At 38.4% G+C, this 15481-nt stretch overlaps 1 pseudogene; it reads right to left on the minus strand.

Moving 5' to 3' along the window:
- Positions 1-3213: 3213 nt before the first annotated feature.
- Positions 3214-11668, minus strand: LOC125093069 (protein N-terminal asparagine amidohydrolase-like; annotated as a pseudogene).
- Between the last annotated feature and the right edge of the window lie 3813 nt (positions 11669-15481).

Consider the following 15481-nt stretch of genomic DNA (forward strand, 5'->3'; position numbering starts at 1 on the left):
CATTGTTTGGAAAACGCAAATAATTGGCAATTAGAGAATGCTTCAAAAAAATCTGCCCAGCCTACAGTGTTAATATGTTCATTGGCTATAAAAACAGCCTTTTTTCTCCAACTTTTTTTTTGTGTGTGAATTTCACTGTGATACCTGTATATGCTCAGCATATAAAATTTGAAATGTGTAATATAGGATAAGGAAGCATCTTATAACAACTCATTATTCCAAAGCCTGTTCAATGAGAGGGTATTTGTTATTTGTCTATATATGGTTTTGTTTTCCAACATAATTGTAAGGGCCTGTTTAGCCAGAGCGATTCCATCTGGTTAAACAGTGATTTTGCTGTTTATGCAGTAAAACTTAAACTGACCCTGCCCCCCCCCCCCCCCCCCCCCCCCCCGCCCCCGCTCAGGGAACTTACTTAAAAGCAAGTCCAGGAAACCAGTCCCAGGTAACAAAGCCAAAATACAAGGGTGGGTCAGGCCAGGTGGAGGTATCCAATCAGTGGGGCATGCATACTGTCTCCCTAGTTACCAAGGAGTGTGGGCTCCGCCTTTTGGGCACCAATTCTGACCAAGGTGATAGGCTAGTTCAAATATCTACTAGGGTAAATTGTAATTCAATTGGCCACCCATGTGTGACCTAGCATGACTATGCAGCTTTCTCTGTGACCTCAATGACCTCAATCGCCACCTGTGTGTGGCCTTTGCTCTATAAAAGTTAGTCTGTAAGGCAGGGAGGGGTCCCCTCTTTGTAAAAGACAGCCCTGACCCGTCCATCAGTTTGCTTCTCGATGCTTGGCGTGGAATAAAGCTTTGCTTGACCTTCACTTTGCATCAGTCTCACTCCTTTGATTACGGACCTAACAATAATTACAAATGAAATACATTTCTAGGGAAAATAATGGTAGTGATTTGGCCCCATCTCCTATTCTGTAACAAGGAGAATTACTTGCCAAATCTTCTACACTTTGAGGGACATGCTTACTAGAGAATGTTAGCTCTTTTCTTCGCCTTTTTTTCTCCTATCCTAAGGAAAGTGAATGATTTGACAGAGGAGAGGGCAGTGAGAGTCTGGTGTTCACTGGCTCCATATCTTCTTGAGCAGGAAGGTGACAAATAAAGACCTGTCATTGGCTCTACTATTTATGTGGTTTTGGAATATAGGTGAGGATGGGTGGGGTGAAGTTTGGAGCTGAGGGCTAAGAAAGAATTCTTGAGATGTCTTTAGTGCCAAGTGGTGGTTTATTAAGCCTCATGGATGAGACCCATGGGCAGAAAGAGCTGCTGCTCTGGGTTTATGAAGGGTGGCTGATTATATACTATGGGATTGGGGGAGGTAAGGAAAAGGGAGGTTACAAAAGGATTTTCATATGTTAAAGAGCAGTCACAGGATATGGAGACCCTGCCATTGTCAAGGTAAGGTTGTTTTTCCCTCTAGTAAAGCTATAACATGAAGATAGTTAGGAACTTCCTGGAGGAACATTACACTCTTGCCTGCTTCAAGTATCTGTCAATGGGCTACAGATTATAAGGACATTTAATTGTATCTACATTTCCTTCTGGAAGCTATTGTTAAGGCTTTTGTATGTAAACTGAAGGAGACTCAGGTCTTGCAGGATTGTAGTCTCTACAAGTTAAATATTTGTTTTCCCTTTAGGGCAGCCAGGAGTGCCTGAGGAATGTCACATATAGCCCATGGGTGGTGGGGGAGGGTTGTGGGATATCAGCTTCTGCTCTGTCTTCAACTTGCCTTCTGTTCCCGCCTCACTACGTTGAGGCACAATAGATATTTTTACTCATTATTTCCATAGAGAAAGTAAAAAATAAGTGGATTTGTTCATCCAAGTCTATCATCTTCCAATTTGTCATAACTTGGTGACTGTCAATTACTGGAAGGTCCAGGTAGTAGCTGTTGTTAGTGGAAGAAGAAAAAGAGATCTGAATTTATTAGGGATAGTTAGACAATTGCTTTCTCACATAAAGAAAATATGTTACTTTATTATTTATCTACTGGAATTCCTTATGAAAATTCTCGAGGAAAACATCCTGTGATGATGGGAAGGTCAATTAGTTACAAGTCCCAAAACATCGTTTAAAATGAACTTCAAGTAGAATGTGCTTCCTGTGTGGGTAGCATCTCATAGTGTACCATTAACAATTATCCATGTTATAAGAGACAATCTCAGAAAACAAACTCAGGGTTGCTGTGGGGGTGGAGGGCTAGGGATACAGTGGTTGGGTTATGGACATCAGGGAGTGTATGTGCTATGGTGAGTGCTGTGAAATGTGTAAGCCTGATGATTCACATATCTGTATTCCTGGGGAAAATAATACGTTATGTGTTAATAAAAATAATTTAAAAAGCACAAAAAGCAATTATCCATGCTATTGGATTATATTCAAGAATTTTGTTTATTGTTTACTTAACACAGCTTCTTGGACTAACCTTATCTCTATTTTCTGCTCTATTATTAAATAGTCTATGATAAATTGTTTGTATTCAAATTGCGTCAGTGGCCCAGTCCTATCTATGGTGTATGTTGAAGAATATGATAGGACTGTATAGTCTCAACAACACATTGCTTTTCAAAATGTGTATTAATTTGCACCACATTCGTAAAGCTATCAGTTATTTAAGACTATTTCCAAACATTCTTACCAGCACTGAGAATTCCATTTTAATATTTATTTATTTATTTATTTATTTATTTTATTATTATTTTTTTTCCTAACTTGAGACTCATGGAGTAGTAATTCTTTAAAAATTTACCTGCAGTTATGTGCATTTCCTTTTTTGTGAACATGAGACTTAAGCCTTTGCTTATTATTTTTTGAGGAAAATAAAGAAAAGGAGGACAGAAGGAAAGAAAGATGATTTGGCAAGCTAATTACACTGAAGTGATGAGTTCAAGCATACAAGTATCCCCACTTTCCAAAATTTTGTTATGTCACTTTGTTTTATGAAAAATCTACCTTCAGACCTGTGTTCTGTAATGGAAAGAAATATAGAGAAGAGTTTTGCTTTTCAAGAAAAAAAAAAGGCAAAAAGCAAAAACAGTACTCAGCATTTGTTTTGCTGCAAGCCATTATAAGAGGCACGGTGCACCCCAGCAGTGAGTGATGCCACCCACCTCCTTCCCTAGAACTATGCTTAGCATGACAGCATTAAACCTAGTGTTTTTTGTGTTTTTTTTTTTTTGTTTTTTTTTGTTTTTTTGCCAAAATAAGATTTTATTTTGAAAGTCATTTGAAGGACAGTAAGGAGGGAGACCTAGGACTCGGCAGATGGAGACTCTGATGCCCGTTCTCCGCAGGCCCCGTGGTGGTCCGTCAGGCCGGCAAGGTGCTTTCTTTGGTGATCCTGTGTTCAGCTTCTGGGAGAAGAGATCTTTTCCCACAAGCCACCTTCATTTTTTTTGTAGAGCAGAGCCTTGTTTCCAGGAAACAGTGCGCTGGTGGGAGACGGGTGTTTTTTTAAAAACATCAAGGTAGACCTAATATGTTCCACAAAGTGGGGCGGCTCAGCCAGAGGCGAAGTGGAAAGGTTCTCTAGGATCTGCTTGTCGTCTTGCTGCAGCCAGAAGTCCATGTTCGGGAAGGGCACCAGGAGTACGGCCCCAGACGCAGGTGCTCGGTCTCTGCGTCGTAGATGCTAATCATTGGTCCTCCTGTTAAAGCCCGGGCAGCCCGCAGCGCCTCCTCCGGACCCCGGTCTGGGAAGGACGCTGGGTAAATCTCCGCGGTCTTAATGTTGACAGCGATGCCATAAATGATTGGAAAGTGGTTTTCATTTTCTTCCCGGTCATTTAATTCTGTCACACACAACGTCACTAAGTGAATGTCCTCCTCTTGTCTGTCAAATTCACTAAGAAACTGATGAGTAAGTTTTTGTGACAACTGCCTGTCGTCACTGAAGCCTCCCACGAGGTGCACCTCCAGCCTTCCACACTGGGCGTGGTCGGAGAAGGACTTGATGGAGCTCAAGATCAAGGGCACCTCCGCTCTGGTGTCCGATCCATCGCAGTTTTCAAAACCTAGTTTTGAACTGTGACTGTAAGCATCTGTGTTTTACCTTGATTCATCCCATGTATCCTATGCAAGAGGGAGAAAAGCTTAAGAAAAACCTAAGAAAGGTTATTTTTTGGGTCTGGGAATGCTGAAAATGTGTTTTCATGTAAATTAATGATAATTGCTTTTTCTCTTTACCCCATTTAAACTCACAAAAGGTTTGATAGAAGCACTGGGCTTTGGGATAGAAGGGGAAATCTGTTCCAGACTGTGCTGGTCAGGCTGCGCATTTAGATGGACACAAGCACTGTCTGGCTAATTAAGTTTTAGAATATAAGTGAGGTTCAGTGGGGTGAGGTCCAGAGCCAATGATCAAGAAAGAATTCTTGAAACATCTTTGGTGCAAAATGGTGATTTATTAAAGCACGAGGACAGGATCCATGGGCAGAAAGAGTTGCTGCCATGGGGTTGTAATGGGGTGGCAGGTTATGTATGATGGGGTTGGGGGAGGTAAGGAAAAAGGGAGGTTTCAATAGAACTTTCATATGCTAAAGAGGACCTACAAGATACCAGATACCAGAGGCCTTGCCATTGTCAAGTTCATTTTTCCCTTCTTAGCAAGGGAAACATTAAGATAGTTGGGAGATTCCCAAAGAATGTCACACAAGTCCCACCCAGGAGTGGGGGTAGGGGAAGGTTGTAGGGTGCCAGTTTCTGCTTTGTCCTTAGCCAGCCTTCTGTTCCCTCATCATGGCTAAGGCAGGACTGCCAACAAGGCATGATTCCATGAATGTTTCCATGAATGTTTCCATGAATGCTGAAGAGGCATAACTCTTAAAAGAAACATAATTTCTTTTAATAAGTGTATCTTCCTTCACATACAAATCATATATTTGCCATCATTGATGCTGAATTTCTTAACGCTTTTGAGTGCAATTTTCTTTATTGTACTTTATAAGTGTTTATTGCCACTCTAAAAGAGCATTATTGATTTTTGTTTTTTCATTCTGTTACTACTTGCTTAGTGACTTGTAACTCATTTCAAGATTTTTCCACTTGATCAGAATGGATGTTCAAATGTCCCTTCTCATTGAAATAAACAGTATAAATCCCTTTCCCATGTATTAAGTAGTTATTATAAGCAGTATTATTCCATTATTTATTTTTAGATATTTATATATCCTATATATATATACACATTTTTTTTTAACATAAACGCTATGTTTCTATAGTTCCTTTAATTTTTATGGAAACTGAAATGGATCCTGATGGAAGAATCAAGAGGTACTCAGAGACTTTGGAGGATCAAAGGTTTATTTAACACTGGCAGGCTCAGAGGAAAACGGGTAGGAAAGAACCCGGAAGGGCTTTGAGACAAGGATAGGAATTCCCTTGCTGGTTTGGCTGGCCATCTTAGAGTACAGTTGTTTGCTTATCATAATAGGAATACAGAATTAGAAAGGACAAAATACAGCAAAAACATTCTGGCAATTCATGTAGCTTGAGATACCATCCATTTTTTAAACCAAAAGTAAAGAATTTCCATGCCTTGGGTTAAATCAACTTTTATTTAATAGGATGATGTAATCATATGTGGTGAAAATTGTGAAAAGAATATCATGTGCTTAGCAATTATTTATTGAGCGCCTACTATATAACTGGAAATGTCTCAGTGAGTAAGGAAAGGGTTAAGGTATAGACAGGGAAAGGTAGGGGAAGCCCTGGCTAGGCTCCAAAACAATTCCTGGCAGGCAGAAGCCCTAAGACAGACTGAACAAGAGAAAGAGACCACCTGGCCTCATAAGTTAAGGAGTATTTTTCTTTGGCAGCTACAACGTATCACAGAAAATGACCAAACCTGGAAGAAGTAAGACATTAAGGGTGTTGTCAATAGTTTTTGTTCAAACCAAGTGGTACAAGAATCTCAAGGCCACAAGCTTCTTGGTCAAGTTTGCAATAAAAGACTTGCCCTAAAAATGCTGAGAGACAACCCGGTGGGGACCCTTCCCACTCCTGAGAGCTTTCTCTGTATCCTTGCTTAACAAACTTCTATCACTTTACTCATTCCTTTTTGTCTGCAAGATTCATTCATTCATTGACTCCATGAGATGAGAACCTAACTCTCCCACTTCACTAGCTTCTAGGATAGAAGATATTTAGATATATTAGACAGAATATATATACTTTTTGAACAGAATATTTTTAAAAGCCGTAACTGGGGTACCTGGTTGGCACAGATGATTCAGTATCAAACAGTTTCAGGTCAGGTAGTGATCTCAGGATGATGAGATCTCATCCTTTGCACTCAGCAGAGTCTGCTAGTTATTCTCTCCCTTTTCCTCTGCAGCAACCCTGCTTCTCTCTCTCAGAAATAAATAAATGAATAAATCTTTATAAATAAAAGAATGAAAAAAGACAAAGAGACAACTATCATGCAGTTTATAACCTAGGAGATTACTAATTTAATTTAGAATAAAGTTAATCTAAACTGATTGTTCAACCCTCTACCCAAAATTAGAAAGGCATACCATATTAGAAATAGAAGTGTAAACTCTCAAATATTCGCCAGTTAGGCAGAAATTCAGAAATTAAAATACATTAAATAGATGCATTCTCAAATTGTATCGTTACATTCCTGGGTAGAATGGACTTACTTTTCCCAATTACATGAGTGTCATTTTGTAAATGAGTTAGGACTTTTATCTTTCAGGTAAAAGTAATTTTTGGTAAGTTGAAATGTTTTGCCTTTTTGTCTCTTTTCTTCCTGATTACTGATACAAAGCTAAAGAATAATTTTTATTGTTTCATTTTATTAGTTTTATTTTCTATGACCTCATTAACTTTGAGAGAATTAATGATATATTCTATAATCACCAACAAGAAAGAAAAAAAAAAAACTAAGTCAGTTTTTCCTGTAATTGTGAGAGTTGATTATATATTTAATTTAGTTTTACTTTCCTACAGATATTTGTACAGTTAATTAAAAATGTTTATCTCTATTTTACAAACACAAAATCTAAGAGGAAAAATATATATACATTCCATGAAGGTCACATATACATGTGGAAAAAATATTGACCAATTTTTTTTAAGGTTTTATTTATTTACTTGTCAGAGAGAAAGGAAAGGGAGCAGCAGGCAGGGGAGACACAGGCTCCCTGCTGAGCAAGGAGTCTGATGCAGCAGCTTGATCCCAGGATCCTGGGATCATGACTTGAGCCTAAGGCAGAAGATTAACTGACTGAGCCACCCAGGTGTCACCAAAATTAGTCAAGTCTTAAGTTATGACAGTACAGTAAATTATATAGTAAAATCACTTCAACTCTGTTTGAGAAACATATTTGAAAAAAATTACATATTTTTGGTTGTCTCACATAATAAGTACCATATATATATATATATATATATATTTTTAATTTTATTTATTTATTTGACAGAGAGCGAAAGATCACAAGTAGGCAGAGAGGCAGACAGAGAGAGAGGGGAAGCAGGCTCCCAGCTGAACAGAGAGCCCAATGTGGGGCTGGATATCAGGACCCTGCCATCATGTCCTGAGCAGAAGACAGAGGCTTAACCCACTGAGGCACCCAGGTGCCCCAATACTATATTTTTTATTGCTGTCTTTGGAAACACAGAAAACATCATTCTGTCTCATATTGGTGGATGAGCAGAAATGAGGCAAAGAATACCTTATTGTGTTATTGTGATGTATAGCATGAAGTATATGTTTGGTTTTTGTCCCCTTTCTGTTACAGAGTTCCTAAAACCCTTGGGAATGCCTAAGAGAAAAGTAATTGTGTCTTTTGTTATGTTAATGAGGTGATTTTAGAACCCACCTAAGAATGGGGCCTGGTTATCAGTAGAACCAATCACGTGATCAGAGAGTTGGAATTTTCCTCCAGGGAGGAAAGAATAAAAGATTGAGTTCAATTACGAATGGCCAATGATTTAATCAATATGTCTCTAACATGAAGCCTCCATAAAAACCCAAAGGAGAGCTTCTTGGTTGGTGAGCACGTGAATATTTGGGGAAGGTGGTGGGCAAGAAAGTTCTGTGTCTTTCACCAAACTTCGACCTCTACATCTTTTCCATTTGACAGTTCTTCAGTTATATCCCTTTTTAACAAACCAGTAATCTAGTAAATAAAATGTTTCTTTCAGTTCCGTGAGCTGTTCTAGCCTTGGAACCTCTGACTTGAAGCCAATCTGTCAGAAACACAGTTAACAACCTAGGCTCGCTATTGGTGTCTGCAATGGAATGGAGCAGAGGACAGTCTTGTGGGACTAAGACCCTAACCTGTAACCTGTAGAATCTGATGCTATCTCTGGGCAGATAATATCAGAATTGAGTTGGATTGCTGGACATCCAGCTGGTGTCCAAGAATTGTTTGGTTTTGTTGGGGGTAAGGGGAGAGATAAACCCTATAGTAGGAAATTGGTCCCAGAAACTTCTTAGAGTCAAATGTTAGAAAAGATAACATGGGCAAGAGGGAAATGGGGACTCAAAGAAAAGAAACATATATATTTGGAACCAGAAGTCTAACTAAATAAGGAAGCGGCTCTGTAAATAGATTTGCTATTAACATAACTCAACTGCTTTTTGTCTATTCTACCTATCAAATAATCACAGTGCCTTATGTGAAAAAAAGCCATTTTCCCCATTAGGGCTGTGCCTTCATAGAAAGTCACCACAGTCAGTGACTGGCTTGGTGCTGGCTGACCTAGTTTCAGCTGCTTACCACTTACTAACTTTGGAGCATGACTGGCATGATAAGGTCACTATGAGAAAAACTTTATCTAGGTTAGTATTCTGCAAATGGTCCATCTGCAATAAGTTCATCTACAAACCATAGTGAAGAAACCTTTATTTAAAAATAAAAAAAAGCTGTAGAGAAACTATTACCTGCTGGATAATCTCAGCCACACAATTACAAATCCAAATTACACAGCCCCCACTAGCATCTAATTTTCAGCATTTTTTTGAAAAGACATTAATCTTGGTCTTTACAAACTTCTAATTTTATCTATTTTTTTCTCTAAGTAGATTTCTATCTCATGTATTTCTTGTCATTTTAAAACTATTGAAGAAATAGTTGAATTATCTCAAAACAAACTCTCTACCTAAAAAGAACATTGATAAGCTATATAACTATAACTATATATATATATGTGTGTATATATATATATATATATATATATATATGTATTTATGTATTTTAAATATTTATAGAAGTAATCTCTACACACAACATGGGGCTTGAACTCATGACCTGAAATCAAGAACCACTTGCTCTTTTGATTGGGCCAGCCAGATGCCTCAACAATATATCTTTAAAATAGTAAGAAAATCAAACTTTGAAGATCCAAAGAGTGAGAAAATAGGGAAAAACAAAAAACAAAACAAAACAAAAACAAATTTAAATTGACCAGATTCTAGTCTATTAGGTAGAACACAAGTCTTTATGTCTTTATTTTTTCAAAGTTCTGGCAATTATGAATAAAACTGCTAACAATATTCATGTAAAGATTTTTGTGCAGGCATAAGCTTTCAACTCCTGTAGGTATATATTAAGATCACAATTGCTGGATCTTCTTGCAAGAATATGTTTAGTTTTTTAAGAAACTTCCATACTGTCTTCCAAAATGTTACACCATTTTGTATTCTCACCAGCCATAAATGAGATTTCTTGTGGCTCTACATCCTCACCAGCATTTGTTGTTGTCAAGTGTTCTGGATTTTGGCTATTCTAACAGGTGCATACTGGTATCTCATTGCTTTAATGTGCATTTCTCTGATGACTTAAGATGTAGAACATATTTTCATGTGTTTATTTGCCATATGTGTATCTTCCTTGGTGAGATGACTCTTAAGATCTTTGGCCCATTTTTTAACTATATATTTTTTTCTTATTTTTGAATTTTAAGAATTCTTTATATATTTTGGAAAACAGTCCTTTGTCAAATGCATCTTTTACCAATATTTTCTTCCAGTTTGTGACTTACCTTTTCATTTTCTTAAAATTGTCTTTCAGAGGGACGCCTGGGTGACTCAGTGGGTTAAAGTCTCTGCCTTTCGTTTGGGTCATGATCCCAGGGTCCTGGGACTGAGCCCCGCGTAGGGCTTTCTGCTCAGTGGGAAGCCTGCTTCCCCTTCCCTCTCTGCCTGTCTCTCTGCCTACTTGTGATCTCTGTCTGTCGAATAAATAAATAAATAAATCTTTAAAAAAATGTTTTTCAGAGAAAAAGTTTTTAATTTTAATGAGGTATGGCTTATCACTTCTTTCTTTCATGAATCATGTCTTTGTTTTTGTAAAGTTATTGCCAAACCCAAGAGCATCTAGATTTTCTCTTCTGTTATCATCTAAGTGTTTTATACTTCTGCATTTCACATTGAAGTCTGTGATACATTTTAATTTAACTTTTGTGAGGAGTGCGAGATCTGGATCTAGATGAACTGTTTTACATGTTGATGTACAGTTGTTCCGACATCATTTTTGAAAAGATAGTCTTTGCCGCATTGTATTGCCTGTGCTCCTTTATCAAAGAGAGTTGGCTATCTTTATGGGGTTTACTTCTGGGCTGTATATTCTGTTCCTTTGATCTGTTTGTCTATTCTTTTGCCAGCACCATGCTGTCTTGATTCATGTAGAGCTACTTCTTTTCAGATTCTGTTGTCACCTTTCGAGGAAGACCAATTTGCTATTACCTTTAAAAAGATACCTTTATCCCTATTTAGTCTTGATTTACTCTATCTTAATCACTCTTAAAAGTGGTGCCTGTACTCCATATGGTTAAAATATCAACTTCCTGTACTCCCTTTTATTTTTCATTTACAGCCTAAGCTTTTCAATAGTCTTAGGTAATATCTTAGTCCTGCCCACCTAATTGTAAACTTTCCTTGCTCTTGGGACATCAGACTTCACTGAATCTGCTCTTCCCTCTATTATCTCTCTCTCTCTCTCCCACATTCTCTCTCTCTCCTCCTTCTTATTCTCTTCCCTTCCCCCATGCTCTGTCTCTGTCTCCATCTGTCTCTCTGTCTCTCTTTTCTTGGTTCTGTTTTTGTTGATCAACCTGATAATGTCAGTGCTGATTAGAGTTTTACTCAGGATTTTGTGCTTTTCCTGCTCTTCTGAATTCATGACAATAGTGGCCAGCTAATTAATTAGGAAATACACTTGCTAGGGATTTTAACATGATGCTAAAAATTTGATACATATTATCTCACATAGCCCTCAAAATAGCCCAAGTTACCCAAGGTACTACTTATTTTTCATTGTGGTGATTACCTATTAATGCGGAAAAATACCAAAAATATAATAAACAAATATTTTTTTAAATATCTTTTGATTTTGTGGGTTAGGAATTTGGGCTGAGCAATACTTTTGCCCCACCTGACATTAACTTCTACGTATTCAACTGGTAACCAGTCTTATATGAGAGGCTTTATTCACATGTCTGATCTGTGATGGGTCGGTAGGAGGCCAGTGTCATCCAGACCACTATCCCTCTCCACGTATTTGCAGAGTTTCTCTGGCAAGAGAATTGAACTTCTTACATGGTGATGCAGTGGGGTAGTCACAGTTTATATGTAGTGGCTCCTGGCCTTCAAGGATCAAGCTGCTGTTGCCAATCACCTCAAATACTAGATCCAAAACTGGCATGGCATCAATTCAGCTGCACTGATACAATGTGACAGAAATAGTCTCCTTGCCAAAGGGAGGACTCAATGTATTTTTGGCCTACTATTATCATCACTATTTTTAGTTTAAGGCATTGAGTCTTAGCTAAGTAAATGTTCTGCATAAATTCATAAAACTAACAAATCATGAGCTGAAGTTGTCATTTATGAACTTTCTTCTTCCAAAACCATGTTTCAGTTCAGAGAGTTGTCTGGAAATTTACTTTCTACATACTGACTGGGTATAATTTTGTGAATTATTCAGAATTCCTTCAACCTGAGCACACTTTATAAGCAGGAAGTTAAAATAATCAAGTAAACACTCCACTTTTTCCTACTTTATGGTCTTACTGTCTTTTACAATATTATATTGTCTTCTAGTACAATGGAGAGGATTCCTAAATTTTAATCATCTCTGCAATATTCACTTTTTAAAAAATTACTTGCTTTTAACTATCTTCTATCCTACATAGTAAGCTAATTGAAAATAAGTACTTCATTGAATTCTTCTTTGAGTCTCCAACTTGAAGCATATTGTCTAGAATATATATGTGGTCATATTTGTAGAAAGAATGAATTAATACCAATGGTCTTGGTTTACTTACATCAAGATAATGTGTCAAAATAGAGGTTATTTAATATTATTTAATGCATTCTTCTGTCTTTAGGAACTTGTAGTGTAGTGTAAAACACTTTATTGGAAATTCTTGGTTGCAAAACAATATTAAATTTCATATTCTATCAACTTTTGGGCATCACTGTGTTTTAACATTCTTACTGTTACTTTTCTAGCAAGAACAACTTACTTCTGGAAGAATACCAATTCAGGGGAGGAGTCAAGATGGAGGAGAAGTAGCAGGCTGAGACTAATTCAGGTAGCGAGAGATCAGCTAGATAGCTTATCTAAAATTGCAAACACCTACAAATCCAACGGGAGATTGAAGAGAAGAACAGCAACTCTAGAAACAGAAAATCAACCACTTTCTGAAAGGTAGGACTGGCGGAGAAGTGAATCCAAAGTGACGGGAAGATAGACCACGGGGGGAGGGGCGGGCTCCCGGCAAGCAACGGAGCAACGGAGCACAAAATCAGGACTTTTAAAAGTCTGTTCCACTGATGGACATCGCTCCAGAGGCTTAACCGGGGTGAAGCCCATGCGGGGTCAACGTGACCTCAGGTCCCACAGGGTCACAGAAGGATCGGGTGTCCGAGTGTCGCAGAGCTTACAGGTATCAGAACAGGGAAGCTGGCTACAGAGACAGAGCCGAGGAGTGAGCTCTAAACTCGGGGTTACCTTGAACCGGTCGCAGGCTCGGTCAGCTCGGAGCACGGCCGAAGGCCAGGGTGACGGGAGTAATTGGGCGCTGTTCTCTGAGGGCCCACTGAGGAGTGGGGCCCCGGGCTCTCGGCTCCTCGGGCTGGAGACTGGGAGACCACCATCTTCATTCCCGCCCTCCGGAACTCTACCGAAAGCATTCAGGGAACAAAAGCTCCTGAAAGCAAACCCGAGCGGATTACTCAGCCCGGCCCCTGGTAAGGGCGGTGCAACTCCGCCTGGGGCAAAGACACTTGAGAATCACTACAACAGGTCCCTCCCCCAGAAGATCAGCAAGAAACCCAGCCAGGACCAAGTTCACCTACCAAGGAGTACAGTTTCAATACCAAGGAGAGCAGCGGAATTCTAGAAGAGGAGAAAGCAAAGCACGGAAGTCATGGCTTTCTCCCCATGATTCTTTAGCCTTGTAGTTAATTTAATTTTTTTTCTTTTTCAATTTTTTTTCTTCTTCTGTTAAATTTTTTTAACTTTTACCCTTTTCTTTTTCAACGTTTTTTAACTAGTTTATCTAATATATATATATATTTTTTTTTCCTTTTTATATTTTTTCTTTATTGGTTTTCTTTTTTTAATTGTTTCTTTTTTTTTTTTCCTTTCTGAACCTCTTTTTATCCCCTTTCTCCCCCCAATGATTTGGGATCTCTTCTGATTTGGCTAAAGCATATTTTCCTGGGGTTGTTGCCACCCTTCTAGTATTTTACTTGCTCCTTCATCTACTCTTATCTGGACAAAATGACAAGGCGGAAAAATTCACCACAAAAAAAAAGAACAAGAGGCAGTACCAAAGGCTAGGGACCTAATCAATACAGACATTGGTAATATGTCAGATCTAGAGTTCAGAATGACGATTCTCAAGGTTCTATCCGGGCTCGAAAAAGGCATGGAAGATGTTAGAGAAAACCTCTCGGGAGATATAAAAGCCCTTTCTGGAGAAATAAAAGAACTAAGATCTAACCAAGTTGAAATAAAAAAAGCTATTAATGAGGTGCAATCAAAAATGGAGGCTCTCACTGCTAGGATAAATGAGGCAGAAGAAAGAATTAGTGATATAGAAGACCAAATGACAGAGAATAAAGAAACTGAGCAAAAGAGGGACAAACAGCTACTGGCCCACGAGGGGAGAATTCGAGAGATAAGTGACACCATAAGACAAAACAACATTAGAATAATTGGGATTCCAGAAGAAGAGGAAACAGAGAGGGGAGCAGAAGGTATATTGGAGAGAATTATTGGAGAGAATTTCACCAATATGGCAAAGGGAACAAGCATCAAAATCCAGGAGGTTCAGAGAACCCCCCTCAAAATCAATAAGAACAGGTCCACACCTCGTCACCTAATAGTAAAATTTACAAGTCTTAGTGACAAAGAGAAGATCCTGAAAGCAGCCCGGGAAAAAAAGTCTGTAAAATACAATGGTAAAAATATTAGATTGGCAGCAGACTTATCCACAGAGACCTGGCAGGCCAGAAAGAGCTGGCATGATATATTCAGAGTACTAAATGAGAAAAACATGCAGCCAAGAATACTATATCCAGCTAGGCTATCATTGAAAATAGAAGGAGAGATTAAAAGCTTCCAGGACAAACAAAAACTGAAAGAATTTGCAAATACCAAACCAGCTCTACAGGAAATATTGAAAGGGGTCCTCTAAGCAAAGAGAGACCCTAAAAGTAGTAGGTTAGAAAGAAACAGAGAAAATATACAATAACAGTCACCTTACAGGCAATACAATGGCACTAAATTCATATCTCTCAATACTTACCCTGAATGTTAATGGGCTAAATGCCCCAATCAAAAGACACAGGTTATCAGAATGGATAAAAAAACAAACCCATCTATATGTTGCCTACAAGAAACTCATCTTAAACCAAAGACACCTCCAGATTTAAAGTGAGGGGGTGGAAAAGAATTTACCATGCTAATGAACATCAGAGGAAAGCAGGAGTGGCAACCCTTATAGCAGATCAATTAGATTTTAAGCCAAAGACTATAATAAGAGATGAGGAAGGACACTATATCATACTCAAAGGATCTGTCTAACAAGAAGATCTAACAATTTTAAATATCTATGGCCCTAACGTGGGAGCAGCCAACTATATAAACCAATTAATAACTAAATCAAAGAAACACATCAACAATAATACAATAATAGTAGGGAACTTTAACACTCCCCTCACTGAAATGGACAGATCATCCAAGCAAAAGATCAACAAGGAAATCAAGGCCTTAAATGACACACTGGACCAGATGGACATCACAGATATATTCAGAACATTTCATCCCAAAGCAACAGAATACACCTTCTTCTCTAGTGCACATGGAACATTCTCCAGAATAGATCACATCCTCGGTCCTAAATCAGGTCTCAACTGGTATCAAAAGATTGGGATCATTCCCTGCATATTTTCAGACCACAATACTCTGAAGCTAGATCTCAATCACAAGAGGAAATTTGGAAAG

Source organism: Lutra lutra, chromosome 1 (genome assembly GCF_902655055.1).
Source record: "Lutra lutra chromosome 1, mLutLut1.2, whole genome shotgun sequence".
Taxonomy (NCBI): domain Eukaryota; kingdom Metazoa; phylum Chordata; class Mammalia; order Carnivora; family Mustelidae; genus Lutra; species Lutra lutra.